Genomic DNA, 6,000 nt, shown 5'->3' on the forward strand with positions numbered 1-6,000 from the left:
TCTTCTTGAATCAGGTCGTATTTGGAGCTGTCCCAGAAGGAGGCGATCCCACCAGAGGCACCTCTAGCACTGACAGCTCTTCCAGGGCCTTTGCGCCAGAATGTTTTGCTGGATTGGAGGAGAAGAGAGTCCTCCATCTTTGTCTCCTGGATGAGAAGGATTTCAGGCATATGCAACCTTACAATGTCTTTCAGGGCCTCTTCTTTCAGCCTGCTACCTAATCCTCTGCAATTCCAGGAGACGTATTTCATTATTTACTGGAGAGGGGGGGAGTGGCTCCTTTTGGAGCCTTGTTATTCTTGCGCCCGGATCTGGTATTCATCATTCCCTTGAGGGTTTTCTGGGAACCTTGGAGAACATCCATGTAGGTTTTCTCCTCTCTTTGTTTCTTCTTGGATTTTCGGCCCCTGGATGTTTTGATAGGAGAGATTTGAGAACTGTCTGATTCAGATTCTCTTTCTTCTGATTCTTCTCCTGATTCGGAGGCAAGACTAATGTGCTCGTCATCGCCTGCTTTTCCCCCTTGATCTGCCTTGGTTAGTTGGGGATTTGATTCTTCTTCGGATTCTTTCCTTTCCTTCGGCTGACCTTCAGTTTCTTCATGTTTCTCTGAGGCCTCCCCCTTTTCAGCTGTGGATGGGCCTTCATTTGAGACTGGTTTGGTTTTGTCGTTGGGCTGGGGATTTCCCTTTGATTCTGTCTGCTTCTTCTCGTTTGGCTTTGAGACTACCTTTCCTTTTTTTATTTCCTTCCATCCTTCTTCTTCCTCTTTATCCCCTGATGGTGCTTTAGGGCAGTTTCGTTGAAAATGGCCATGTTCATGGCAGATCCTGCATTTAAATGGGAGTTGCTCGTAGTCTAGCTTCTGGTAGTGATGCCAATCTCCCACTGTCAACTTGATAGCTTCCGGTAGCCCAGCTTCGAGATCCACTTCCACGCATATTCTGGCGCAGGTGTATTGGCCCTTGTTATCAGCTTTGTCGATGAATCTTCCCAGTCCATTTCCTATCTTTTGCAATGCTTGGTAGCTCCAACAGTGTATTGGAAGATTGGGGAGCCGAACCCAAACAGGGACCTCCTTTGGGACATCGACTGAGGGGTCAAAGTCGGGTGTCCATTTATTCAGAAAGAGACCTTGGTTTCCCATGAAATATGGGCCATTTATGAACACCAAATCTCGGTCTTCCTTGGTAGTGAATTCAAAGATGAAGTAGCCCCTTCCAATCGGGTAGCTGATTACATTGTTTGGGAGCAGGGGTCTCCAGTTTCTTTGCACCCATTCATCAGTCGATTTGGTTGTTGGCCATCGTCCCATAAACTGCCCTACTAAACCTCTGTCAGCCAGGGCAAGGGCGATTTTGATTGTCTGGTCTTCTGGCAGAGCAATTTCTGGGATTTCTTCTAATTTTTTGATAAACTTCGGAGCTTCAGGCTGCATTCGTTTTTTCCCTCTCTGCGTAAGGATCTTCTTGAAGGCTTCTGCAGGCGAAATCGGAGGGGTGGGAGAGGGCTCCGCACCCCCTGGAGCAGCCATGGCGGCGGCAGCTGGTCGTAAACCTAGCAGAACGCATTCCTTATCGTGCGCGCGTTCCACTTTCACATCTCATAATTAACATTAGAATATTACTATATAATCTAGCCGTTAATAGTCACACCTAGCCGTTTGGAAGATCTACTCTCCCTATTTAACTTGCAGCTATGATCTGACTCCTCAACTTGTCCTGACGATGAACCACACTAGTTGGTTCGAAACGTGTCGACAAAGGTTTTCTACATGTGATTTACGCCGAAACTCTTCTTAACAAATTTTAAATTTTTAATATAAAATTTAAAATGTTTTTCTTTTAAATAATTTTATTATTATTATTATTATTTTAAATTAAATCCAAATTTTTAATATAAAAATTAAAATGTTTTTCTTTTAAATAAAAAAAATGTTTTTTTTTTTAATGTTTTTTTTTATTTTTTAAATATGTATATTTTTTTAAATGTTTTTGATTTTTATTTTAGTAGTTTTTAATTTTTTTTTTGTTAATTTTCTAATTTTTTTTATTAAATCTAGTTTGTTTTTTATTTTTTTTCTTTAGCCATAACATCTAAACTTGCTTCAAGCCACTTGTACACATTCTTCCAAGCATTTATACACCTCCAAAACACATCAACATTAAATTAAATGCTTATATGAAGCATTTAATTAAAGAAGCTAGCGATCTCACCTTGGATATTGATCTCGATGAATTTAGTAATCCTCCGCGCATAAGCAAACATAAAAATAATTGAGGAACAACAACAAACTTCCTAATATTGGCGATGGGAAATATTATGTCCCTTGCAATAAATGTAAATGCTTATATAGAAGAAAAAATAATAAGCCAACAACTATAAAACATTGATTAGAAAATGGGCACCTGGGAGGGAACCAAATATGACCCCTTGGTGAGATCTAAAAGAATGTTTTTTCTTCATTTTTTCTTTTCTTTTGTAACCTAAAGGAGTTTGGCAGCTCATGTGACACGAGGCTACAAATAAACCTCTATGGGCCTACGAGCTATCCTCCTTTTCGTAAATCAAGTCATAACCTAGGGGGTTTGAACCTTCAATCTCTTAGTTACCACAATAGTTGCACTCTAGGGATTTCAGAGGAGAATAGATTGACCCCTTATTATGAACCTTGCTAATTTCTCTGTCCCATTGATGAACCCCATTCTCCTTATAGAGGCGTTACAAATTTCACCTATTTGTTCGGCCTTTAGGAATGGATTTGGATGGGGAACTTTAACAACAACCCTTGTCCCATTAGGACCTAACTCAAGTGATGTAGAGCTCACGTTGTTCATATCTTTGTCTTACCCATAACTTAACTTGTAGCCTTACTTCTTGTGACAACCTCGGGTTAATTCTCCTCATTGCAAATATTGCATATATTTTGATTATAATCAAAAGGGCTTGAGAACTAGGACACATATTCCAAAGTTTGAGGAAGGAGGTTGCTTGGGATTAGAACGAAGTTGACTTGTTTTATGACAACCATGGGGGTTTGCAGGTGGTCCTTAATGGGTTGGTTGTGCTAATTAATTCAGTTGAACATAGGAAGGTGTTGACGGTGCTAGAAATCCATCAACCAAGGGGGTATCCCCGATGTGAAGTCCCAATTAGACCTCACACTATTTGGAATAGGAGCCCCATCCGAAGTATCAACCTGATTTCCATATATTCTTATAGATTTGCCTTGACTTTAGTTGTCAACAAGAGAGAGAAACATGTATGTTCCTTTGTGAAAAGAAAGTGTGCCTAGTGAATGTTCGGTTGTAGGTGTATCAAGGCTCTTCTACTGTACATGGAGGAAAGGTGAGCCTCTACGAGAGAGGTAATAATACCACCCTAATAGAGGTGCACACAAGCGGAAAGAGAATCGCCTAACATCAAGCAGAATAGTCCACATAGAGGTGACAATTGTTACAACCATTACAACGCATTTTAAATTAGATAAGCACTAACATTAACAAAATAGTTCAATTACTTGAGTACAGGTGAAAGAAAAAATGAATCATAAACATTCACAAAATAATCTTACAAATATTCACAATCCATGCATGAAAATGTGTTGGCCATTAGGCTTTAAGTATTAAGTAAAAGTCCTAAGATACATGAATACAACGAATATCACTAGCTCCAATAGTGGAGCATTGGAGCCACGACTTGCTCCCCAAAATTACTAACTCTGTCTCTCTAATGCCTTATGGGAGAAGCCAAGGTGAAAAGTCCATTTCTTATACAATGAGGGTGTATATATAACAAGTGGAGTGATCCTTCATCTCCCTTGTGACTCTTGGACTACCCTCATGACTGTTCGACTTCTCTATGACCTTTTGACTTCCTACATGACTTTTCACATTACATGAATGACTCTTGAACTTCCACTTTACATTATATTTCTCCATTATAGAATTTACATAATCCACAAAATGATGTGGCACATGATGACTCATGACATGACATTGATGACATGGACTACATGATGATGTGGCAGTGTCAAGTCACTCTTTGTTGCTAGTTTATTTGTGTCTTCTTGAAAGATGGTGCATGTTATTCTTCTTACTCTTCATTATGACTTGAAGATAAGGAGTCTTGAATGTATCTTGGTCTTCCATCTTCTGTGATAATCCAGTGTTTCTTCATCTTCTTACCTGATGACCATCTATCTCCTCAGCTCCTTAGGTGTCTTCTAGCATGGTCTCCTTCTCCATATCCTTCATCATCATCCTGTCATAGTATGATAGAGTACCTGCATCTACAATTCACTCATGTCAAGACAACATCAGTCCGATAAACCCTAGTCTAAGTTGTTGCATGATGATCCACTGACTGAGTTGGAACCGGGTGGCACGCTGAGAGAGAGGCTTAGTAATTGTGTAATTGTGCAACTCAAGCAACCAAGGGTTAGGTTTGAGCGTTGAGACTATGAAATGTGTAGTTCAGGCTGGATTGGGCTTGAAGATTTTGTAGTTGGGGAGCTCAAGGAGTCAGGATGAGGACTTGATGACTAAATTTTCCCACCCCGCAGTGTTGGAAGGACCGGGAAGCCAAGTGATTGTGCAGTTCAGGAGCTCAAGGGTTAGGCTTGAGGACTGAGACTTCGCAAAGTGCAGTTCAAGCTTATCTGGAGGGAAGTATTACATAGTTTTGGAGCTCAAGGGTCGGGATTAAGCACTGAGACTATGCAGTTCTAGGAGGCAGGAACTACGCATTGCATAGTTCTAAGAGGCAGGGTTGTTGCTTGAGGGCTAAGACTGTGTAATGCGCAGTTCAAGCTAGCTAAAGGAGGTTGAGTGGTCTAGTAAGGGATTTTTCCCAATTTGAATAAGTGTCAGATCAGTAAAAGGAAGATAGGCAAAAGCGTGACTCTAAACCTGAACACACACTCAAATCACTTGACGACACAACATGGAACACTCATAACACGTGAACAACATCATTTCCTTGATGCAACAACATTGCAATGACCTACACCAAGTGCGACACCAAAGATACACTTTGCAGTGACCTACACCAAGTGCGACACCAAAGATACACTTTGCGACGACCTACACCAAGTGCGACACCAAAAATACACTTTGTGACAACCGTGACATCACTTGTCCGACAATGTTTAAAACTTTGGAAATGAGCGTGATACATGTTTACTTGGTAAGACCAACTCATTTATATAGACGTTACCCCTTGAAACCACCAATTATAGCTTTCGTGCATTGTGTGACACTCCACATGCTAAAATACGACATTTACTATATGAAGAGAAAAATGTGAACGACGATTGCGATACATGAACAACAGTGAAAACGACACATGCTAGAGTGAAGATAACATGAAAATGACACTAATTAAAGTGAAAGCAAGAGAAAGCGACAATATAAAGCACGAAAATGACACTCGTAAAATCAAAGGTGCGCAAAAGTGACAGGTTGAAAAACTCACCAAAATAGAAGTACAATTGCAGCCAAAAGTGAGGGACTGTCAATGACAGTGCGCACTGATTGTCGACATGGGTTGAACATTGCACATGCACTGTCTTGATGGACTTGTTATTCTTGTTCAAGCTTGTGTAAAAGAATGTACTCATGAACTTGTTGCAAACTGAGCATGTGTGAGAAAGTGACTTCGACCAATCAAGAAGTGACCACGGAAAAATTGTTCGCAAGATCCATAGTAGGCTCCAAAATTCAAGTGTAGGTAAAATTTTGGAGCTTGTTCGTTGCAGTGACAACGCTTGGCAACACACTGGTAGAACACCAGGTTCTCTGCCTTGGCCAATTCTTTCATGCAGGGTCTAGTTCTTCGGGGAGTATTGATTCATCGTTCAGATTACCATGGCTTCCCCACTTACCCTGTGCATAAACATAGTCCCCTTCATTTCCTTACTCGGTTAAACAAAAACATAAGGTCAGCGATCACACAATGTTTCGAATCATAAAAGGGTAATGAAGTTTGCAAGCTTTAAAT

This window comes from Pinus tabuliformis, chromosome J (assembly GCF_031772625.1).
Source record: "Pinus tabuliformis cultivar Carrire ecotype Pingquan chromosome J, CPIR1, whole genome shotgun sequence".
NCBI lineage: Eukaryota > Viridiplantae > Streptophyta > Pinopsida > Pinales > Pinaceae > Pinus > Pinus tabuliformis.